At 41.8% G+C, this 25,767-nt stretch overlaps 1 long non-coding RNA gene across 3 annotated transcripts in view; it reads left to right on the forward strand.

The window, feature by feature from the left end:
* Nucleotides 1–25,767, forward strand: part of LOC116154453 (uncharacterized) — a 38,619-nt gene that overhangs the window by 10,704 nt on the left and 2,148 nt on the right. For all 3 annotated transcript variants that reach the window (XR_004138390.2, XR_004138392.2, XR_010381203.1), the window contains one exon: nucleotides 25,439–25,675. This is a non-coding gene — a long non-coding RNA (uncharacterized LOC116154453). The remainder of the gene's footprint in view (nucleotides 1–25,438; nucleotides 25,676–25,767) is intronic.

Genomic DNA, 25,767 nt, shown 5'->3' on the forward strand with positions numbered 1-25,767 from the left:
ACCAGTCCTAGGGGATTGGTGTTACTATCCCCACTTCTCAAACCTGCCTAGTCTCCCAGCTGCTAAATGGCAGAGTCCAGTCCCCAAGCTCCTAGCCTCTCACACACTTCCACTCCCCCAAGGATATCTGTCTGGCTGATCCTGTCTGTGACAGGGGACAGTTGCCACATACGATGAGGACTCTCCAGGTCACTCACTTCCCTCAGGTGGATCTGGGGTGTCTTCCTCTTCTCCCCATCCAACCAGGACCCCTCTCAGCCCCTCATGCACCAGGAAGCCTCCCCAAGTCTAACAGGGTCCACTGACCACCCCTTCCCAAGTGCTCTCTAGTACCCCCAACACTCAAAGTGTGATCCACGGACCAGCAGGCTTGGTACCGACTGAGAGAAATTCGGAACCTCAGACCCTACCTGCAATCCATATTTTTATTTATTTATTTAGTGGGGGACGGTAATTAGGTTTTTTATTTATGTATGTATTTATTTAACAGAGATAGTGAGGATCGAACCCAGGACCTTGTGCATGCTAGGCAGGCACCCTACCACTGAGCTACACCCTCCCCCTGGCCAATCCACATTTTAACAAGACCCGGGTGACTACAGCACCGTGATCTGTGTCTTCCTCACGTATCAGTGGTCTCGTGTGGTTCTAGAGCTGTTTGTAGGTGGCCCCTTCGTCTTTCTGGAGAGATTATAAGTGGAATATTGGTTTGCCCCAATTCCTGGAGACTGTCTAAGCTGGATAGTTGGAATAAAACAGGTGATCTGGCGTACATCATGAGCGCCGTTGAATGGTAGCTTGTACATCAATATTATCTCAGGGACCGCTGTGGCCTTTCAGACATGGCCTCCCCCTGACTTTTGTTAGGGTCCCAAAGGTGCATAAACGTTCACTTGTTTAGTAGGGGTTTTAGGGCTCTACCAGGAGGTTCCTGGAAGAAATGACACTTTGTTTTTTTAATGCTAAAAGAACCCAGCCCCAGCTCTGGAATTCTCCCCTGGGGCTGCCTCTCTGACCCCACATCTCAGGTGTCCCGAGTGCCCCAATCCTCAGTGCATTCTTGGTGGCACAGCACCGCTGAATCAAAGAGGGAGCCACCTCCTGCGGGCTCTGGAATTTCAAAGCCCTGTTCATAAAAAGAGTTTATAGGAATCCTGTGGCCTCTACCAGGCTACTGCCAGGTCCCTGACTCTGTACTTCAGAGCTGTCACTACCTCTTAAACAGCTCTCACTTTTTAAAATCACCTATTTAACATGTGCAGCAGCACCCAGAGAAAAATTATATACCCTTTCTCACTTCCTGTGGGAAGGGTGGGGCCCACCGCTGACTACTCTTTGGCAGTTGCTGTGAGTCACTCTGGGAGTGAGGGCCTTTAGCAGGGAGGGAAGTGATTTGCGTGGTCTTTGGAATGCAGGTATGGGCCGTACCTTCAGGAGTGTTTGCTGATAAAAGAGAGTTGTGAGAAGGCAACCCTGTTACATAAAAGCACATAGTGAGTGAGTGTGTGTATGTGAGGGGTGGTGTGTGCCTGCCCCCCACCCCCCGCCCCTGGGAGGAGAGGGCGGGTTATGTTCTGGCAGCCTTTGGCAGGGTTGGAGTGCCATGATGTTCTCTCTATAATGCGAGTCAGCACGTCCCCTTGGGTGTAGCCCCAGGCTTGCCCTTGCAGGGACTGCACCTCCTCTTGGTGGACACCAAGTTAGATGCTGTTGAGGCTGTAAGGATGCAGCTGAGGCAGCTGGTGTCAGGGTGCCTTCCTGGCTCTCCACAAAGGCCAGTCCCAGGCTTTCACAGTGCAGGTCTGGAGGGGTGAGTCTTAAGTCAAGCCCAGGGAAGCGGGGCTCAGCCACAGCATAGGCTCAGTCCAGGGACAGGGAGCTCTGGGACTGAACTGACACTTGCATTCACTACATGTGCAAGACTCTTGCGCCTTGGTACAGGTGAGCCATCAGCCCTGGACTGGCCCAGAACAACGCCAAGGAGAGGGCAGGTGTGGAAGGCAGCTGCTGTGTGGAGAGGCCACCTGGTGTGGTGATGATTCATGTGTTCGGACTTCCTTCCCCTTCTCTGTTTCAGAGCTGGTGTCACAGAAGGGCTAGGAGAGTGGAGTTAGGGTTCCAAACTCAGTTCTGCCACATCCTAGATGCAGAGTCCTTAGGCAAGTTACTTAACCTCTCTGTGTGTCAGTTTCTTTCTCTATAAAATGGACAATAATAACATCCACCTCACAGAATTGTGGTGAGGATTAAAGAGATTAATTCACGTAAAGAGCTTAGAACAGCAGCTGGCCCTCAGTCAGTATTAACCGTTATACTTTGGGAACAAAAATCGACATCCTAGAAGGTGGCCGGGATAGGGCGGGGGAAGCATTTTAATCTCCTGAAACCCAAAAGACAAACTTCATCCAGAGGTTTTCCTACACTGGCAAAGAGGAGGACCAGCACATACGTCACTTCTGTTGTCAGGGATACGTTTTCAAGATTATATTGTAACATACTAGCAAAGCCCTAACTGCTTTAGGAGAAAACCTTACCTTAGGGAACCCAGGGCTGGTTCTCAAGCCATTTCCATTTTGGGAATTAACTTCATGGTCTACTAAAATTAGAAGAATATCAATATTCTGAATCTATACCTGAGATTTTTTGATTGGTATTTCTGTGTAAAATGTATGGTTTTATGGAGGAAAGTTCTCTAAACAAAGCATATTTCTATTTCTGCCTCTTTTTACAGTACCTATAATAAATCAATCGCCACTTCACTATTTTTGGAGCCTGCCTTGAATCTATTGAAAATCTATGTAATTGGAAAATGCAACACTATATTAATCTTTGTGCATCTATTCATTCATCTATTCAATAGGCATTTATTAAGCATCTACTACATCCCAAGTTAGACGCTATTACGGCTAGAGGGATGCAAGCGATCTAGGGCCCTACCTTGGGGGAGACTATAGTCAGTACAAAACACATATGCTAAATTAGGATAGAATCAATAAAAGAAGAAGGACTATAGAAGAGACCATAAAGTGCTCACATCAGGATTCGCTAACTAGTTTAAAATTATCAAATCAAATTTAATAACACTTCCAAATGTTGACATGTGCTCTGCTGAGGAGCTCAGAGGCATAATTGACTACTTGACCTGGAGAGTTTAGAGGCTTAGAGAGACTCACAGTCACACGAACCACAGCCAGACAAGCCAAACAATGGTCATCAGATAAGGAAAGGAAAGAAGCACGTCTCTTTAAGCAAAAGATTTCTCAGGTGGCAATGGAAAGCAAGCAAAGGAATTAAGATAGAATAGCATTCCCTTTCATAAACCCTGTTTACTATAATCTTATGAATTAATGTAAACTCCGTGTGTACTTCTTATACTAGGAAAATGCACTGCCTTCATGAAACAAAAGAGCACTCAGTTCTTCAGAGGAAGGGAATAGTTGTCACATAAAACCTATTGCCTAGCAACAAAACAGCAACTCATCACACCTGTCTCCCAGCGATAGACACACATAGCCTCACCCTCACGCCTGCTCATTCCTCCTGACGTACAAGCAAAGGATTCTTTTAATAGGATCTGTAGTTATGATAACTGGGTTTTTAAGGCTGTGGTTAAAAACACCAATCAATATGAAGTCCTGCCGGTTGCTAAGAATTTAATCATATAGTCAGAGCCTTTGAAAGAACCATGACATAATAAAACAAGAGGGCCATTGAGCTCGGTTCCTTGTCTTTTCTTTCTTTTCATTCTTTCTTTCTTTCCTTCCTTCTTTCTTTCCTTCCTTCCTTCCTTCCTTCTTCTCTTCCTTCCTTCCTTCCTTTCTTCCTTCTTTTTCCTACACTGAAAGTTTCTCAGAAGCGCCTCTCCTTTGCCCCTCAGCTAGGGGTACCAGGTGGTCCTTCCCCTCTGGCTCTCATGTTCAGTGTGAAAATAGAATCATGCAACGTAGCACTTCTTTTCAGAGTCTAAATCTATGGGTGAAAACCCAAATCCATTTCAATGCCAGATTTGTTTCATTGCCTGATGCTAAGTCAAAATCAGCAGCTCATCTCACCTTCAAACAGTGGGTATCACAGAGCCGGTGGACATGATGTTTGGAAGTGAGTTGCTAACCAACATTCTGTGGAATAGAATGTATTCAGTGATGTGACTCACAGATTAATTACTTCACCCTCATGGACCTCAAACTGGGTGTGCCATTTGCTATAGATTGACTCAGAGCTTAACCCTTCCAGGTACGGGGAAATTTCACTTGCCTTCCTCCTTCTAGAACTCTCATTTCTGAGTGGTAGCAGAAGTGTCTGTGGGAGAAACTGCTGGTTAGGGAAGATGGTGGTTCTTGGGGGCACCTCCCCTGAGAGCTGGATTAGCTGTTTCTCAAGATGTTTCAGCCATCACCAGGCACTGATTATGGGAAAATGCAAATCTCAGCAGTTCAGCAATTAGACATAAAAACTGAAATAACTTTCCTCTCTAGCTATGTAAGCAGTTTTGCATTCGGGAAAAGTTCAACATTCCATGGGATGAAGCATGTTATCCCATTCCATTTATTACCGTTTTTGAGGCAGACATGTAAGGTGTGTTTGTCTTGTCAGCACTCTAAGGTCTTAAACCTCTCATGCTATCCAAAGGCCTCAATAGGAGGGAGAGGTCTATATACCTGCCCTGTGTGTGCCCCATCTAAATGGTTGTAAAAGTTCTCTTGTGCAAATAAACAGGGACACCAGTGTGACATCAGTAGGAAAACTTTCAGCTTCAGTCATCAAGGACATAGTCCCCCAAGTTCTTTGTGATTTGATGATCTGTCATTTTCTTCCAATCTTCTTTTCTCTGCTTAAGATCAGTTGCAGTAGGAGTCCAACAACTTGTGATAAAACAGCAAAGGCAAAATATTTCATCTGAGCTCTGAAATGTTAGTACAGTCTTAATATTGCTAATGGACGGCAAGTGATTTCTGCAGGAGTTAAGAAGAATCTAGAGTCACAAGCTGACCCAAGAAAGTAGGGTTTTTTTAAAAAAGACATTCAGTTTTTAAAGCAGTTTTAGGTTCACAGCAAAATTTAGGGGGAGGTACAGAGAGTTTCCTTTTACCCTCTGCCCCTCATATGCACAGCCTCCCTGCTTCTCAACATCCCCTGCCAGCATGGGACATTTGTTACAGTTGATGGACCTACATGAACACATCATCATCACTCAAAGTCCCTAGTTTGCATTAGGGTTAATTCTTGATGTTTTACACTGTATGGGTTTGGACAAATATATAATAATAACATGTATCTACCATTATAGTATCACACAGAGTAGTTTCACTGCCCGAAAAATCCTCTGTGCTCCACTTATTCACCCTCCCTCACCCCAAGCCCTGGCATTGAACCTTCTACCGCCTCCATAGTTTTGCCTTTTCCAGAATGCCATATAGTTGGCATCATACAGTATGTGGCTTTTTCAGACTGGTGGCTTTCAGTAATACTCATTTAAGTTTCCTCCACATCTTTTTGTGGTCTGATGGCTCAGTGCTTTTTAGTGCTGAATAATATTCCATTGTTTGAATGGATCACGCTTTATCCATTCACCTGAAAAAGACAATCTTGTTTGCTTCCAAGTTTTGGCAATTATGAATAAAGCTGTTATAAACATTCTTGTACACAGCTTTGTGTGCACATGAATTTTCAACTCTTTTGGGTAAATACCAAGGAGTGCAGTTGCTGGATCATGTGGTAAGAATATGTTTAGTTTTGTGAGAAGCCACCAGACCGTCTTCCAAAGTGGTTGTATCACTTTGCATTCCCACCGGTGAGGAATGAGGGTTCCTGCTGCTTCCCACCCTCACCAGCATTTGGTGTTGTCAGTGTTCTGGATTTTGGCTGTTCTAATTGGTGTGTAGTGGTATCTCGTTTTTTTAATTTGCACTTCCCTGTTGACAGACGATGTGGCGCATCTTTTCATGTGCTTATTTGCTATCTGTATGTCCTCTCTGGTGAGGTGTCTATTAAGGCTTTGGCCAAACTTCTAGTCAGGTTGTTTGTTTCCTTATTTTTGAAGGAAAGCAGTGGTGAGGGGTAAGTTAGTCTCTTCATCACCTAACCATCCAGATAAGCAGCTGTGCCTCAGGCCCCATGGTGCAGGAAAGCTCCCCCTTCCAGAACAGTTCTCTGGCTGGCACAAAGGTGACTCAGGGGCTGAGGACACAGCCTTGGAGACCCCTGACTTTGTGCCCTTTCCTGCTGGATGGCCTTAGGCAAGTTACTTCACATCTCTTACAATTAGGTTTCATTTCCATAAAAATTAGGATCCTAGTCCTCACGTCTAAGGGTTGTATGGATTAAATAAGATAACACAGACAGTGCTCCAGCATAGCGCCTGACACGGAGGGTAAGGGTTCAGGAAACGTTACTTGTTATTAATAAGAAGAACCATTGTATGGAATTATTAAGTGAAACTGGGTATTAAGAACAGGAGTGTTGGCCAATACAGTTTGTGTATTAGTTTGCTAGGAACGCCAGAATATTAAAGATGGTGTAGCTTCAGTAACAGAAATCTATTTTCTCACCCTTCTGGAGGACGGAAGTCCAAGATCAAGGTGTCGCCAAGGTTGGTTTCTCCTGAGGCCTCTCTTCTCGGCTTGCAGATGGCCGCCTTCTCACTGCCTCTTACACAGTCTTCTTTCTGTGTGTATCTGTGTCTAAATTTCCTCCTCTTATAAAAACATCAATTGTATTGGATTAGGGCCCACCCTGATGACCTCATTTCAACTTCATTACCTCTTTAAAGACCCTGACTGCAAACACTCACCTGCTAAGGTGCTGGGGGTCAGAACTTCAGTATGTGAATTTTGAGGGGACACAATTCAATCCATAACAGTCTGGAAAAATCTACATGCTTTAGTTGGGCTTTTCAGGGAAGTGAGATAAGTTTTGAAGAGACCAGGGAAAGAAATTGTGTCTGCTCGATACACTCTGAACTCTGCTTTGCAGGGCTTGGCACGTGAGGGAGCTGGCGCTGTTAAATGGAGCAAACAAAAGCTGCCTTGTTGAATGGAATCGTCTCACACCAAACAGCTGCCGAAACACACAGCCCCATGTGTTGTGGGTTGAATTGTGTCCCCCCCAAATTTTTATGTTGGAATTCTAACCCCTATTATATCAGAATGTGGCCTTAATTTGGAGACAGGGTCCTTATAGAGGTTATCAAGTTTAAAATGAGGTCCTTAGGGTGTGCTCTAATCCAGTATGACTGGTGTCATAAAAGGCGGGAATTCGTAACCAGAGACACACGTTAGGAAGATGATCTAAAGACGTATCTACAAGCCAAGAAAGAGGCCTAGAACAGCTCCTCCCCTCAGCCCTCAAAAGGAACCAGCCCTGCTGACACCTTGATTTAGGACTTCTACCCTCCAGAATTGAGAGAAAATGAATTTCTGTTGTTTAAGTTGTACTTTGTTATGGCAGTCCTTGCAGACTAATATACCACGCTTCCTTCATTTACTTAACAGTGATTTAATCCAATTTTATGGTGCACTAGACCTAAAGACACAATGATGAATAACATACATCTCCTTCCTACCCTTGTAGAAAGCTTGTAGACTTTGGGGAGAAGCAATTATGTTAAAAATCATGTGGGTTTGTTGTGTCTAGTGTCCATTTCCTTGTTGGTTGGGAAATATGTTTTCTGCTTTTATTTTACTTCAGTGGCAAAACATTAATTTTGCTAAGAAGGAGTCATTTTCCATGAGGTGTGGGAAACGTTCAGCCTCCCTCAAGAGTCCTGCCTCCAGCCCTAGTTGCCTAACTCTTCTTCCAGTCTAGACACCCCCAGTCCTTCCTCCACACAGGATCAGAGTCTCGGGAAGGCAAACCAGTCTTGCCACAACTCAACCCACCCCATCCCTCTCTGGTTGAAAGCATTTCAGTGGACTTTCCGCTTTCCCAAGACAAGCGTAACTAGGTCTCCTGCTTCAGCCACGCTGGCCTTTCCTTCAAGAAGCTTGGTTTGCTGTTCCTTCTGCCTGAATCCATCTTCCTTCATTTCTTGACCTGGTCAATCTACCTCCCTTCAGATTTTGTCTAGTCATCATTCCTCCTAGAGAGCTTTCCTTACCCAACTTACCCCTTATAACTCTAGTACCATGTCCATCTATCTCCTTATCACAGTTGAGATTTTGTGTGTGTGTGCGATTGTTTGATAAATGTAAGCTCTCTGAAGTTGTGTCTATATCTGTTTACTAATATTCTCAATGCTTGGACACATAGCTGGGGCTCAGTAAATATTGACTGAATGAATAAATGGGTGAGTGGGTCAATACTCGCCTATAGAATTTCCAATTTGGGAAACAAGCTATAGTATTTGAAAAATAGTAAAGTATTAGTGAATGTGAGCAAAGTCAGTACAAATTTGAGTATTATTATGGAAATAATTTTTTTGCAAAGTTGATATTAAGAAGCTCTTCTTATGTCTGAAAGTGAATTTCCTCTTATTACTCTTTGAACAGATTTCTTATATATTTACTAAACATTCTATTCACTAAAAAAAATCTCTCATACATGTTTAGAGAATTTTTAAGTAATTCTAATCCTCTCTTTCTAAACAGCTGGACACCAGTTGACTGGTGACAAATTCCTAGATTTCACTGCTAGACCAAGGTTTTTCTAGGCCTTCTGCATTTAATTTAAATTAGTTGAATATTGAATTTGAAGGACTATAGAGCAAAGGTGCATCTGCTCAATAATCGATCTACCAAACGTTTACTGGCTTTTGCTGGCGTAAAGAAGAGTATGAGTCTAGAGGCCCAGGCCTGGAGGAGCTGGTGATCTACCCCAGGACACACAAATGAAAACAGGTATTGCAGTGCAGCAAGATAAGTGCTGCCAGAGGAATGCACAAAATGCTGTGAACCCTACCCAGCACATGGAAAATACATACAATCGCCCCAACTCTCCACATTTCACTAAGAATCACAATTGGAGAAGGAAATATCCTGAACAGGGCAAGACTTAATTACACCGTTTTTCGTTAGCAGAACAAACAGTTTTATATTCGTCCTTCCTTACCTTTTAGCAAAAGTAAGCTGATGTGTTTCCTTATTTTGTTAGCTTTCATGAGAAAAATCACTTCCTCTCTTCTTGTCATCTCTCCCCCTTCCTCTGTCTGCCAATGCCTTTTCCCCTGTGTATAATTGTTTTTTCACTTTATGGTTGGTCTTTTGGCACAGGGTTCCCTAAGGGAGGCAAATTAGTATTCGCTGAATCACCTGACTTTTCAGTATATCCTCCCTGATTTCTAGCTTTCTTAAAAATACAAAATAAGTAATACCCTATATAGATATTTAAGAGTTTGGAGTGAGTAGGGAAGCCAGAATCTCAAGATACAGTTTCAGTTTTTCAATTAGGTTTGGAGTATATATAATGCAGTTATCTAAACAAATTGGAATAGTGAATTAAAATTTTAACCCAGTCAACACAAATTTTCTTTTAGCTACAAGCATAATTTATTACTAGCTGCGCCTACTCTGAACCCCCATTGGTAAAATTGTTCAGATGAAAAACAATAAAAACTGCTTTTTAACCTGATATATTTTTTAATCTATCAGTTGAATTACATTCTGAAAATATTAGCAAGTAAAACTATTATAAAGTATCTGCATTCATAATTTATAGAAAGTAGACTTTCTTGTTATGTAATTATTTAACAAAAGACACCACTTCCTGAGAATAGAGGCAGCTAAGTAGGTGACCTGCTGGTGGATTATGGCCTCTTTTGCTCATTAGGTGGCTGTTTCCTTGGGCCCCAGCAATGACACTTTAGCCAATCATACGTAGAGAGTTATGTGATAAGCCAAATGGTCATTCATTCAATCTTTCACCCATTCAACTAACATTTATTGAGTTCACTCTGTGTGCTAGGCTCTGTTCTAGGCTCTAGGGAAACAGCAGAGAATACAGCTGGCAAAGTACCTGCCTTCGTGGAACTTACATTCTAGTAGGTAAAACAGACCATAAATATATAAACAAATAACCATCAACTCTAGTTGGCATTGAGTGTTATGAAGAAAAAAGCAGAGGAAGGGGTCAGAGCTGATGAGAGATGATGTTTTAAATAGGATGAACAAGGAGGGCTCTCTGAGGATTTGACATTTAATTGGAGACCTGAAGGACATGAGAGCCATTAAATAGGGGAAGATTGTCCTATGCAGGGGACAGAGCAAACGTGAAGGCACTGAGACAGGAGTATGCCCAAGATCCAGTGTGCAGAAACCTTTTCTTTTTTAATCAAACTAAGAGCATATATTCCAAATTCATTTCAAAGGGCATAAAACATACTTTAGCTTGTGAGTTACTCAGTGATTCATTAGTTATGAGAGGAGCTCAATATAGATTTGTCTACCCAGAGAGACTTAAAACATTCATTTTCTACTAATTTGTACCTTCCAGCAGCTAGTGTGAATATGTGCAGGAGAGCAGGGCATCAGGAGAAATTCAGGCCAGTGAGAAGGGACAGAATTTTCTGGGTGGAGCTTCTGGGTGGACCCTTAAAAGGGATACATTCACCTGGCATGTGCGTTTTGCCCTGCACCATTCCCCACTTCCTATCCTGAACACAGATATGATGCTAGAGGCAAAGCACTTATCTTGCAACCACCTGGCAGCGAGCATGAGGGACAAAAGTCACATCTGAAGGATTGCTGAACAGAAGGGCTAGAAAAAGCCCAGGATCCTGAGGGCTGCCCTGATGCCCCAGAACCATCAGTCCACAGGCTTCTTGTCCGTGGGGGAGAAACCAAAAGAAACCTGACATGTTAAGCCAGTCTGTGGGGTGTTCTGTTACTCTCAGCCAAGAGAGAGACTCATTTACGTTACACAGGGATGGATTCTTCCAGATTTGAAGGTGGACTTGATTATTAATAGAATGTGCAGGAGGGTTACTGAAAAAAAATTAGCCCCTAAATCAAAACTCATTGGCTGTACTTCACCAGGAAGGAGAAAGTTGTTTAAAAGGAATCTCGTTCTTTTTAATTTCCACAAGGTCTAGGGAAGAGTCCTTTGTATTGGAAGCAGGGGGCCCTGGAGCCTGACAACACTGATCTTGACCGTAGAGTTCAACTTTAACATCTGCAGATGAAAATGACTCAGACCCAACTTTCCCATTATTGTTCAAGTGTCTTAAGTGCAGCTCAGTGGTGTAACACGATTCCTGTGTTATAAAACTGAAGGTGTATATATGTAGATACTTACAGCACTTTTGTCATGTTTAATTCTGAAAGCTGTCTTTGCACAACTTTCCACGTATGAACGGGTGAGGAATTAAAGCCTGTTCTCACAAGTGTGTGAGATGAGAATCTAGCTGTGAATGCCCACATAGCACTTTGAGATAATTCTGCATAATGTTCTAGAAAAATCTTGGAAATTCTAGATAATATGTAATCAATATTCAATGAGTTGTAGCCTTTTTTAAAAGTTTGTCTTACTGCTCAGTCATTGTTTGCTCAGATAATTCAAATTAATCAAAATCTGAGCACAGTTATAAATTAGGAAACTTATTTGCTAAGAGGAATAAAAATGATTATGATGGAATCCAAAGGACAGCACAGGTGATCTTAGGCTTGGACTGTACACCCTTTTAAGCAGTGTGTGTGAGGTACGTAGAAAGGTTTAAAGTACCATGCAAATTTAGGCTTATTTTTATTGTCGGTTGGTGAATTCAAGGTCTAGAATATTTTTTAGAGGATGAGCTTACTTTATCCTTCAAATGCCCTAGCAATGGAAGGAGTATTGGCAAAATAGGATTCTTTTAAAATTAATACTGTATCTAAGTGCTTTTATTTTTCAATAAAAGCACTGATATGCATTCTAAATGTTCTTTCATAGAAGCTACAAGATATATTACTTACATATCACAGTTTCGAATTTTTAAAAGAAGGTTACAGAAATGCTCTGTATGTGCTGATGTTTCAGTGGTTGTATGCTAATCCAAATTTATATACAGATTAGTATCAGTCACAGTGATCTGTAATTTGCTGAATTTTAAAGGCAGGGTACGGCTTTGGATATTTGGTTGTGAGTGGGAGAAAACCCAACTTAAAAAGGCATAAGAAAGAAAAGAGAATTTCTTAGTTCACTTAACTGAAAGATCCAGGGGGACTGGCAACACTGGTCCCAGGAGCTCAAACAATGTCATCTAGACCTAACCTCTCTTTCTTCCCTTGGTTGTGCTGTCTTCCATTTTTACTTAATTTTCAGCTGGGCCAAGCTGGCATCCTAATAGTTGGAAGTCCATTTCTAAGTCTCTCCAGAGCTTAAATAAATAAATAAATAAAATAACTGAGAATTGAGTCCCACTGGAAGAGTTAAGGATCACTGTTGAAACTAACCACCGTGGACAGAGGGATTCCACCTTCTCGTTGGCCATGTTTGGACCACATGCCCAAACTTAGACCTGGGGTTTGTGTCAGCTCACCAAACCACATGGACCAAGATGGGGAGTGAACACATGTCCAAGGCAAGTTTTGGTTGTATTACTGGAAGAAGTGGGAAAGGATGGTGGGTAACTAAAATCAAGAAACGTCCATGATCAGCTCAAAAGTACTTTGTGTATCCAACACCTCTAATTACACTGTTTTGTCATTTTTTTTCTCTATTCCCTACTAGATTGTAAACTCCTTAAAAGAAGGGAACATGATTATTTGATTATGGCCGCCTCTTCCCTCCTGATTTTCTACTTTGGACAATGCCTAGCATATATCTGGCACTTATCAAATGATTTTTGAGTGAATGAATTGTAGTTGATACCAGCAAGAACGCTTCAAGTTATTACTTGAAGTAACAATGAGATGAGTGCTATTAAAAGGCTTACTTACTTTCAATTCATACCACTTCCTGTTTCTCTTTAAGGCACACTAAGCATCATAAATGTGGTCTGAAATAATCTAACATTTATAAGCTATTAAGATTCCTTTGTAGGTTTGTGGACACAATATTCCCCAAACATAGGACAGAATTAAATACACCCATATTTGCACTTAATGACGGAAAAAAAACAGACAAGGACAAGAAATATAGCCATTAATATTAGAGAGTAACTTTATAAATTATTTATTTATTTTTTGAGGTTTTTAAAATTGTGGTAAGAAGCACATTACATAAAATTTACCATCTGGCCCACTTTTAAGAGTACAGTACAGTAATGTGAACTGTGTGCACATCACTGTGCAACAGATCTCTACAACTTTTCATCTTGCAAAACTGAAACTCTGTGCTCATTGAAAAACAACTACCCTCCCCGCCCCGCCCCCAGCCCCTGGCAACCACCATTCTTTCTGTTTTTGAGTTTGACTACTTGTAGATACCTCAGTTAAATGGAGTCACTTATGTGTATTCGTCTTTTTGTGACAGGCCTATTTCACTTAGCATATAAGGTTCTCAAGGTTCATCCATGTTGTAGCACAAAACAGAATTTCCTTCTTTTTTAAGGCTGAATAATATTTCATTGTATGTATATACAACATTTTCTTTATCCATACATCACCCGATGGACATTTAACTTGCTTCCACCTCTTGGCAATTGTTAATAAAGGTGCAGTGAACATCAGTGTGCAAATACTTCATCGAGAGCCTGTTTTCAGTTTTTTTTTAATGTGTATACTGAGTTGAGATTGCTGGATCGTACAGTAAATTATGTTTTTGATTTTTTTGAGGAACCACTATACTGTTTTCCATAGCAGCTGCACCGTTTTATATTCCCACCAACAGTATACAAGCGTTCCAATTTCTCCACATCCTCACCAACACCTATTATTTTCTGTTGGTTTGTTTTGTTTTTTGATAGAGGGCATTCTAATGGGTATGAGGTAATATCTCATTTTGGTTTTGATTTGTGTTTCTCTGATTATTAGTGGGTCATCTTTTCATATGCTTGTTGGCCATTTGTATGTCTTCTTTGGAGAAATGTCTATTCAAGTCCTTTGCCCATTTTTCAAATCAGGTTCTTTTTCTGTTGATGAGTTATGGGAGTTCCTTATAGATTCTGGACATTACCCCTAATCAGATATGTGGTTTTGCAAGTGTTTCCTTCCATTCCATAGGTTGCCTTTTCACTCTGTTCATTGTTCTTTGCTGTGAAGAAGTGTTTAAGTTTGCTGTAGTGTTATTTGTCTTGTTGCTTTTGTTGCTTATGCTTTTGGTGTCATATCTGAGAAATCATTGCCAAATCTAATGTCATGAAGCATTACCCTGTGTTTTCTCCTAAGAGTTTTATAGTTTCAGATCTTACCTTTAGGGCTTTAATGAGTTAATTTTGTATATGGTGTAAGGTAAGGGTCTAACATCATTCTTTACCATGTGGTTATCCAGTTTTCCCAACACCATTTGTTGAGGAGACTGTCCTTTTCCCACTGTGTAGCTTTGGCTCTCTTGTAGAAGGTCATTTGACCACATACATAAGGGTTTATTCCTAGGTTCTGTATTACGTACCATTGGGCTGTGTGTCTGTCTTTATGCCCCTACCACACTGTTTTGATTACTCTAGCTTTGTGATATGTTTTGAAGTCAGGAACTGTGAGGCCTCCAGCTTTGTTTTTCTTTCTCAAGATTATTTTCATTATTCAGGATCCTTTGAGAGTCTAGATGGATCTTGGGATTTTTTTTTTTCTTTTTTTTTTTTGGCATTGAATCTGTAGATCACTTTGGGTAGTATGGACATCTTCGCAGTGTTCTGACTTCCAATCCATTAACATGGAATGCCTTTTCATTTATTTGTGTCTTCTTTAATTTTTTTTAAAACAATCTTTTGTAGTGTTTAGTGTACAAGTCTTTTACTTCCTTGGTTAAGTTTATTCCTATATTCTTTTTGATGCTATTGTAAATAGAATTGTTTTCTTAACTTCTTTTTTCAGATTGTTCTTGTTGGTATAGAAATGAAATGGATTTTTGTGTGTTGATTTTGTATCTTGCAAATTTGTTGAATTTGGTCATTAGTTCTAATAGTTTTTTGAGGGAAATCTTTAGGGTTTTCTACGTATAAGATTATGTCATCTGCAAACAGAGATAATTTTACCTCTCCATTTTCGATTTGCATGCCTTTTATTTCTTTTTCTTGCCAAATTGCTCTGGTTAGAACTTCCAGTACTGTGTTGAACACAAGTGGCAAAAATGGTCATCCTTGCCTTTTTCCTTATGTTAGTGGGAAAATTTTCATTTTCCACTGTTGCATATGCTGTTAGTTGTGAGCTTTTCATATATGGCCTTTATTATGTTGAGGTGATTTCCTTCTGTTTGTAGTTTGATGAGTGTTTTTATCATGAAAGGATGTTGAATTTTGACAAATGCTTTTCTGCACCAATTGAGATTATCACCTAGGTTTTTTCTTCATTCTATTAACATGATGTATTACATTAATTGATTTTGTTATGTTGAAGCATCCTTGCATTCCAGGAATAAATCCCACTTGGTCATGATGTATAATCCTTTTAATGTGCTGTTGAATTTGGTTGATAGTATTTTGTTGAGTATTTTTGCATCAGTATTCATCAGAGATATTGGTCTGCAGTTTTCTTTCTTGTAGTATCTTTGTTGGGTTTTGGATTTCAGGGTAATGCTGACCTCATAAAATCAGTTTGAAAGTGTTCCCTCCTCTTTAATTATTTGGAAGCATTTAAAAAAGATTATTATTTATTCTTCTTTCAGTGTTTGGTAGAATTCTCTGGTGAAGCCATCTGCTTCTGGGCTTTTCTTCGTTGGGAGCATTTTGATTTCTGATTCAACTTCCTTACTAGTTATAGGTCTGTTTAGATTTTTTTTATTTCTTCATGATTCAGTCTTGTTTGTTTCTAGGAATATATTTACTTATTCTAGGTTTCCTAATTTGTTGGCATGTAATTGTTCGTAATAGTTTCTTATGATCTTTTTTCTTTTTGTGGCATCAATTATAATGTCTCATCTTTCATTTATGACTTTTATGATTTGACTCTTACCTCTTTTTTTCTTAACTAGTCTACCTGAAGTCTTTTTTTCAATTTTGTTTATCTTTTCAAAAATCAGTTCTTAGTTTTGTTAATTTTTTCTATTGTTTTTCCATTCTCTGTTTTGCTTATTTCTGCTAATCTTTGTTATTTCCTTTGTTTTGCTAACTTTGGGTTTCATTTGTTCTTTTTGTAGTTCCTTAGGGTGTAAAGTTAGGTTGTTAACTTGAGATCATTTTTTAAAATATAGGCATTTACCATTGTAAACTTCCCTCTAATATTGCTTCTGCTACATCTCATAAGTTTTAATATATTGTGTTTTCATTTTCATTTCTCTCAAGATATTTTCTAATTTCCCTTGTGTTTCTTCTTTGACCCACTGAATGTTCAAAAATTTTATTTAATTTTCACATTTTTTGTGAATTTCCTATTGATTTCTAGTTTTGTTGCATATCAGAAAAGATACTTGGTGTGATTTGAATGTTCTTAAATTTGTTAAGACTTGTTTTGTGGCGTAACATGTGATCTGTGCTAGAGAATGTTACTTGTGTGCTTGAGAAGAATATATACTCTGCTTCTATTAGATGGAGTGTTTTGTATCTGTCTGTTAGATCTGGTTAGTCTATAATGTTATTCAAGTCCTCTGTTCCCTTATTGATCTTCTGTCTGGATGGTCTATCCATTATTAAAAGTGCAGTATTGAAATCTCCTACTATTATTGTGTTACTGTTTATTTCTCCCTTCAATTCTGTCAGAAATTCTGTTTGCTTCATATATCTGGTGCATATACATTTATAATTGTTATAGTTTCCTAGTGAATTGGCCCTTTTTTCCTGCTGTAATGTCTTTTGTCTCCTGTGACAATTTTTTGGGGGGGTAATTAAATTTATTCATTCATTAATTTTTTTATAAATGGAGATGCTGGGGATTGAACCCAGGACCTTGTGCATTCTAAGCATGCACTCTACCACTGAGCTTTACCCTCCCCCCTTCTTGTGACAATTTTTATCTTGAAGTCTATTTTGTCTGATTTAATACAGCTACTGCCTCTGCTCTCTTGGTTACCACTTATGTGGAATATTTTTTGCATCCTTTCATTTTCAGTCTATGTATGTCCTTAAAGCTTAAGTAAGTCTCTTACAGACAGCATAAAGTTGGATCTTGTTTTTTATTTCCTTTTACTATGTCTTTTGATTGGGAAGTTTAATCCATTTACATTTAAGATAGTTACTGATAGAGAAAGACTTACTCTTGTTATTTTGTTAATTGTTTTCTGTGTATTTTTTAGTTATTTTCTCCCTCTTTCCCTCTATTGGTGCCTTCTTTTGTGTTTTATTGATATTTTTGAAGAGACATGCTTTAGTTCTTTTCTCATTTTCTTTTGTGTATCTTCTGTAGATATTTTCTTTGTGATTAATGGAAACTACATAAAACATCTTATTGTTATAACAAGCTATTTTAAACTGATAAAACTTAATATTAATCATATACAAAACTCTACTCTTTTATATCTCTCCCCAGTTTTGTTACTAATGTCACAAATTACAACTTTTTATATTTTGTGTTGATAACATACTTTTATAGTTAGTTATTTTTTATGCTTTTATCATTTATTACAGGATTTTGTATTTGTCTATTTACCTTTACCAGAGAGCTTTGTATTTTTATATTTTCATGTCATTTCATGTGCTGTGCAAGTCATTCACTTTAAAAGAAAAGTGTCTCTGTGTGTGCATGCATGTGTGTGTGTGTGTGTGTGTTTTAATTGGCAGTACTCAAAGTCCTGGTACTTTAGTAACCTCAGAGTTTGTTTTTGTTCTTTTTTTTTTATTGCTGTTGTCTTTTTAAATTACTATGATCTTTTCCTTTAAGCTTGAATCATTTTTGAGGTGCTTTCAGTCTCTTGCTGGATTTTTTTCCCAGAACTTCAGGCAACTCAAACCTAGCCTCTGAACTTAGCAGCAATAAATTCCAATCTTCATGTCTTAAAAAGACTTAACAACTGAAGTTCTCAAATAAGTTGTTTTCTCCGCAGCCCATTCCTGTCTTTGATTGCTCAGTCCAGAACCCCATCAAATGAAACATCTTCCAAGATCCATTTATAGTGAACACTTGGCTGGACCATGCAGTGGCATGGTGGCATGGTCCTCTGCAGTGGCATGTACTGTTTTAGAAAGCAGAGGTCCTGGAATCCTGGAGATTTTCTGCAGAGGAGCTTTATGACATCATTTCCCAGAGAGATCCAAGACTGGAGGACAGTCCTTCATCTAGTGAACCTTGTGGAACTCAAATGGGAAACTCAACTTTCTCAAAGTCTAAAGTATAATTGCATTATGCAGATAATGAAAGATTTAAACAGTTTGTGTTTATTTATTTATGTTTTTAGTTTACTTCAGATCACAAAGTTATAAGTAACAACATAAAGGCTCAGTCCTGAAAATATATTGAAATAATTTTCTAAAAAGAGTTGCCATGTTTATCAATTTTTTAGGTGTGAGGACCTGTTAGCACTAGTGTCTATTTTCTGGCTGCCATTCAAACTGTAGATGAAGTTTTAGGTACTTTTCTTTACAAAATGCTCTCCAATAGTCCCTGCCTTAGTCATATGGATTATTGGTGAAATTATTGGGCAGCTTTTGCTAATAATTATCTAGGCTTCTTAACTTAGAATTCAGCACTTTTACAACATTCTGGAAAGGTTACATAGCTCACCAGACAAGATAATTGCATGCCCTGTATTGCAGAGTTGCCTTACCTGAGTAAACGCAAATGCAATAAATAAATGAACCAGAATAGAAACTGAATGCAGCATTCAAATTAGGATCCAAGCCACACTAGTTAGCGCTTGTTTTTCTACCTCGAATCCACCTGCTTGCTACATTCTCCCTTCTCTTTATCCAGCCCTGATCTCTCCCACATTGGAAAAAGGACATGAGGTACTCTTCTTGTGGCCCCGGAAGGATGTGAGCTCTTTATTTTTTGACCTCATCACACTCTGTACCTCTCACAGAGGTCCCCTCCATCGGTGCTGTGTTCTGCTTATCTGTGTGCATCTTATCCTTGCCCTCACCAGCTATGCTGGAAGATGTCAATTTAATAATAAAACTGCCCATGTTTTGCAGTGTCTCTCGGTGTTGATCGCCACACATGTTTCCAGGTGCAAAGATGTGTTTGACTCTTAGGTGTGTGGTTCCTGGATGAAATTCCATCATTTTCTTCTTTCCTAAAAATCTGCAGCTCACTTTGGTATATCATCTCCTTGAAACAATTTCCTCATAAACGTCAAGGAGTTGGTGATTCGTTTTTATGGGGGAAGTATTTGTCTTGTTTAAAGTCTAAGGAAGCCAGTGTTTGTTCTTAAGAAAAAGAAGTCCCTTGAAATGGAAGGATACAACTTCAGGGGTTAATGAAATATGCAGAGGATAAGGGAGGATAAGGGATGCCATGTTCGCTCCTGTGGCAGAGGAACATTGAGCCTTAGTCATATTCTCTTATTTCTAATAGTAATTTATACATTTTTTGTCATAAAAATGAAAATCAAACAAAGCAAAACAGTGGCAGTGCTTTGTAAATGTTGACATACCCTGGAAATGCATCTTCAAGGGCTGGCAACAACGGGACATATGTATCCACAGCTGGCATGGGAATCCCATTCCTATTTGATAGGGCAAATTTTAGCATCCCCACTTGATAGAAGAGAAAACTGTGTTCACCGAGTTTACCCCAGCTACTCCAAGGGAGAGTTCTATTTCTGGCACAGGTCTCTGATTCCCTCTCCTTGACTGTGCCCACCACCCACCCTCTTTCTGGAGGAGAATCTGGTCTTTACAGAAATCACGAAGGTCCCCAGAGCTGGAGGTCGTGCTCTGGTCACGGACTTTCATTCCAGCCTGAATGTAGCCTTTCAGAAAGATGCTTGGCACTGCTGGCCCCTGTCTCCCAGGCCTTTCCCCAGTGCATGTGCGCGGGCGCGCGCGCGCGCGCGCACACACACACACACACACACACACACACAGCCTACAGAACAAAGAGCAGGGTGTGGAGTCCCTGCCTTCCCCACCTTCACATTCCCACAGGGCCAGCCAGGATTCCGTGCTGTGGGAGACAGGATCTCCCTGCCACCCCAGCAGGCATGGGCGGCTGCCACATTGTCACCTCGGCGCCTCCCACGGTGCTGGACTAGTCTCCAGGGCTTGTTGGCCCCTGCTTCTCCCTCCCCCTGGGAAAACTCACCCGGTCTGCAGGCCCTGCCAGTGTAGTAAATATTTATTAGAGGAAGTGGTGACTAGCATTTAGTTATTGGGTATCTGCTCTATTCAACATATAATATTAATAATAATCATTACAGGTTCCTGGGCACTCACTATGTATGTGAACTGACTCTAATAAAAATCACAGTAACTCTAAGTATTGTAGTTATTTTATAGACAAGAAAGGACAAATAGCCTAAGGACCTTGCTCAGGTTTATACAAGAGTGTGAGTGACAAACCCTGGTCTGTTTCACTGAAAAACCACCCAGCTGTAGGCAGGGCGCTGGGATGTTGTGAAGGCTATTGGCCTGTATACAGTTAACTGTCATACCAGGTATGACGTGTTGAAGTGTGTCCCTACCCCCCAAAGAAAGATATGTTCAAGTCCTAATCCCCAGTACCTCAGAATGTGACCTCATTTGGAAATAAGATCATTATAGATGTAACTAAGGTAAGGTGAGATCAGATTTAAGTAGATTGAATCCTTAATCCAACATGACTGGTGTTCTTATACAAAGAAAAGAAGGCAGCCATGTGTTGATGAAGCTGATGGAGTGATGCGGCCACAACCCAAGGAATGCTCAAGACAGCAGAAGCTGGGAGAGACAAGAAGGATCCTCCCTGTAGGTTTCTGAGGGTGCACAGCCCTGCTGACACCTGGAGTTCGGCCTTCTGGCCTCCAGGAGAGTGAGACAAGAAATTTCTGCTGTTTTAAGCCACCGAGTTTGCGCCATTTTGTTATGGCAGCCCCAGGAACCCAATATTCCAGGTAGAATGAAGAGTGGTTATTCACAGAGGCCTATAGCAAGTACCTTGGGAATTTGTCTTTTATATAGGAAAACTGGGCAGGCCTGGGAAAGGGAAAGCAAAGCTTGCTGCCTTTGTCCCTAGTCTTAAAGGGTGAGTAGGCTTCCGGAAGTGAAGGCGGGGGTCGGAGGGGCTGCAGGGCACAGCTGGCCAGTGGAAAGGCACAGCTCAGGCCCAGAGGAAGGAGCGTCTGGGATGGGCCTGTGTGAGTGAGGCTGAGTGGGGTGATGTGGAGCTCGGCAGCTGGCGGGGAGCAGTTGTCAGGCTATGTCTGCCCCCAGCGTTGCCCAGCACGCACCTTTCAGTGAGGGGCCCAGGTTGTCCCCTCTGGGCCAGGACCCACCTCTCTTCTACCACACTCACCTCGATCCAGCCCTCTTTCCGCCTGTTTTTATGACGGCACAGCCCTGCTCTGTGGTCTCTGTCTTGTTGCTCAGTCTAGTAGCTGGGTCTTCTGGGGCAGGGCCTTCCATTCATTTGCTGGTCCCCTCACAGCTACTCAAGTCCTTCCTCTGACCTGGTATCTGGGCCCTGGACCTTCCCTCAGTCTGGTCAGCCCCAGCCTGGACCCGCACCCTCCCAACCATTGTCACCCCTCTACTGAGCCTCTGGGACACCAGCCCACCCAGCGGTGCCCTCTGTGCTGCTGGCCCTGCCTCTCTGGCCCCGTGGATGGCCTGGTTCCAGGTCCCAGCTCGTCCTGGCCGCTCCAGCAGGCTCTGCCCTGAGTGAGCCCAAAGGTTTGTGAGCTGGAGCGTGACACGGTCCAAACCGTAGCTCCGGCTGCTGCGTCAGTGCTGAACTGAAAAACAGATCATGTGGAAGCTGGGTCTGGCAGGAGTGGGCTGCTTAATGAGTATTTGTTTTGTAAATGAACAGATAAAGGGGAAACAATGTGAAGATTCCAGTGATTGTCCAGGATGGAGGTACTGGTACCTCAGTGGGGCCTTGTCCTGGTTCAGATACAGACTGCAGCAGGACTGGGGAGTGAGGCGGGGACTGGGGGGGAGGGGGCCAGGATGTAGTGGGGAGAGTGAGGGCTTTGCTGTTCAACAGTCTGGCTTCAGTCCCGGCTCTGCTGCCTTCTGGCCAGTGTCTTGGGTAAGTGGCCTCACCTCTGAGCCTTGGCTTCCTCCCCACGGTGTTATTAACATCCACCTCTCAGAGTAACTGGGAAGAGTCAACGTGGAGCAGGTGATCTGTAATGTTTGTGGCGACCTGCATCCAGGAAATGGGTCGGCGGATGGTGGGACCCTCGCCCCAGGTTCTGATTCCTTGGAAGAGGAATCAAAAGAATAAGGCATCACCCAGGTTCTCAAGGGTTTAGAACACCTGGAGAAGGGGGTTACATGGCAGGAACACAGGCTCAGGAAATAAAACAAGGCTCCAATAAACAGGACCAGTCCAGTGCCTTGCCCAGGACTGGCATTTACTAAGTAAAGATGGTTGAGAAAAGAAGACCCATATGAGTGACCAGATCTGGGGTGCCACATGAGAGCAAGGCCAGCTGGACTATCAGATGCATATCATTGTGCCCAATCCCAAGGTGCTGGGTCCACACTGGCTGTTGGGTCTGCAGGGCTAGTGTGAATCCAGTGGCTCTAACTGTGGGAGCAAAGGGCCTTGAAGGATGGAAACTGCGCTGGGAAAATCGCGGTGGGAGTCAGGCTGGAGAAGTAGGGGTGGGTGAGAGTAGAATTGTCAGGGGTTAGGCCAGAAGACATGGTGGGAAGGAGGAAAGGAAGTGAGGATGATTCAGGCATTTGTAACCAGTATGAGTGCCTCGGGGGCACTGGGTGCCTTCAGGGGTAACCTGACCATGGCCTGCGGGCAGAGGCCTTGGAGTGGGAGCGAGGATTCTTGTACCACTGGGTGTGGAGAAGGCTAGGCTGCTCTCCTGTTTATCCACACGGGCAAGCCAGGCCCGATCCTGGCCGCGTGCCTGGGTCCCTTAGCAGCAAAGGAGCCCCTCTCAGTGACACAGCATGCTGCATTCACTTTTTCAGAGGTTTTTGCTAAAAACGTGCACAATTCTAACTGAATAGAAATGAAATACCCCTCTGAATTCTAAAACAAAAACTTAACATTTATAGAAAATCCTTCACATGTAATGATCGAACAATGACCACGATAGTCAGAGACGAAAGTTAAGATAAAAGATCTAAATGGAGCTCCACCTATTCTGGACATAGCCCAGCAGAGACCTTTATGAGTCTCACTTGTTTTTAATGGGCTCTCAAGAAGATCCACGCTGGAAAAAATAGGAATAAGGAGGGGAAACTTGCCCTATCGGCTATTAAGTCATGCTTAGCACAAAGCCATCGTGCAGCAAGATGCAGGCGTACACAGAGCAAGGGAGCAGAATAGAGTCGGGTGGACAGACCCAGCGGCACACGGAAACGTCACACACCATAAAGCTGACACCACAAATCAACAGGATCATGGAGCCAATGAGCTGGGAAAGCTGGCTCTCTGAATGGAGAAAAATTAATCTACATCGCTTTTAATTCCACGAAAGGGTGGCCTACGTTTCCTACATGTGGAAGGTAAAACTCAAAAGTTAATGGAAGAAAATGAAGGAGAATGTTTTTCTGAAATAGGGGAAGGAAAATATTTCTAAAGTTGAATGTTAAGAACACAAAATTACAAAGGCAAAAAACCTGATGAATTTGGTTAGAGAAAACACCATGGACAAAATTAATCTAGCTGATGGAGACCATATTTGCAATGTCTAAAACTGACAGGGGATTAATAACTAGAAAACATAGTTTTTGCAAACTTGTTGCAAACAAGAAAACCCCAACAAAAATAAGCAAAGGGGAGTAACAATTTCCAAATAAGGAAATCCGAAAGGCAGCAAACGTGTAGACACCAAACATGTTAGTGATGAGAGGAATGCAGATTAAAACAGTACTGAGGCATTTTGTAGTTGTCATGGCAACAGATCAGCATGGTGGGATGTGGAGATGCAGGTCCCACGCCCTGTTGGTGGCGTGCAGGTGTGGGAGCCATTCTGGGGATCTGTGGTCTATTTATACATAGTGCTCAGGCCTTTCGACGAGGATGACCACACATTTCAGTTTGCCTGAGACAGTTATGCAAACCTGGTGTCCTGGTGTAATTATTAATAGTGCCCCCTGTCATTCTCTAAATTGTCCTTGTTTGGATGATAAGTTATAAGGCCACCTTCCTGGGATCCAACAGTTCCTTGTAGTTACATGTCCTAGTGAAATTCTCAGGTCCATAAGAAACCTGAGTACGATATTTGTGGCATCCGTGGAGGTAACTTGAATGTCCAGCCTGGGAGGGAGGACAGGTGACACGTGGTGGATAGGCACATGAAGGATTAGACAGGGGCAAGGAGCAAGGGTTTAGATGAACCCACAGCAACATGGGTGGATAATAATAGTGGTGCTGAGTGAGGGAAAAAAATGAATCAGAAGGAGATACACAACTATGTATCAGTTATAAAACTGAAAGTATATGTGTGTAAAACAATATACATTTTGCAGAAAATACATATATACAAAGAGATACACATTAAACACATTAGGATGATAAGGAAACGGAAAATGGGAATAAAAAGAGTAATTACAACATAAAGAGCTGGATTTTTTGTTTGTTTGTCTGGAGCAGAGAAAGGTCTATTGCTGGATTGAACAAGGAGAACTAGCAGCTCATCACCCCCTCCAGAAACCCTGAACTCCCTGGAGAGTTTCAGCTGGGGGCGGAGGGTCCCCAGGGCATGTGATCAGCTGTGCACATTATAATATGTAGACTCTTCAATAAAAGGTTTCTGGGATAAATGTTCAGTGAGTCACCCATTGCGACATCTTGGTTGCTACTGTTTGCTAAGAACTCAGCACTGTGGGGAGCTGCAAAGGAAAACATCCTGGTCCATTCAACCACAGTAACGGAATAAAAATATTGATTGAGTCTTGTGTGTCAGACACTGAAGTAGATACCAGGGAATAAGGAAAAATGTCTTCAAGGCGCTATAACCAAGTTCCTGCCTTAAATTAAAACACTTTTAACTAATGAAAAATTCTCTTTGATGTAACTAGCCATAACAGAACCAAGTAAGTGTTAGCTCAAACGTTTCGAGAGTTGGTACAGTATTTAGAGAGAATGGAGTTCATTCTTTTGGGGAAGCTTGAGTCCTAGCAGTGTTTTAAAAGAGGGGAAAGATGCCATTGCTGAAGATGGGAGTTTCTGGTAGAGAAAATGAGAGAAGCCAGGAAAGAATGGGGGTGTTTCCAGGGGCGGTAGGAGGGATGGGAGGGCAGGGGATGGGGGCAGGGGACGTGCTTGGACAGAACAGAGACCAGACTCGCACTCAGATACTGCAGGGATTAAAAACATTCAGATAAAAAGGCTTGCTGGCTGAGAGCACCTGGAAATCGTTAATAAAACAAAGTTTTCATTTGTTTCAGGGACACAAAGAGAACAGGAGCAGGAAATTTATGGCACTGAGATGACATCTGAGGGGTGATCATTCTTTTCAATTCGCATGGAAGAGAGAAGCCTGAGGGAGAGAGATTAGAGGCACATGTTGCTGTTTGTAATAAAAATCGCTCCTCTCCCCATCCTGGTTCTGAAACAACTGAGACAAACCCAAAAGCTTTACTGCTGATAAAGCCACTATTGGGGAGTGTGGCCTCGATTTGTTGGTGAGTGGACATTCTAAGAGCAAACCACAGGAGTAGATGAATGTGCCAGCTCGCAGAGACAGCCCTGTACCACACAGCTCTCCCAGACATGG

This window comes from Camelus dromedarius, chromosome 6, assembly GCF_036321535.1.
Source record: "Camelus dromedarius isolate mCamDro1 chromosome 6, mCamDro1.pat, whole genome shotgun sequence".
In the NCBI taxonomy this organism is placed as follows: Eukaryota; Metazoa; Chordata; class Mammalia; order Artiodactyla; family Camelidae; genus Camelus; species Camelus dromedarius.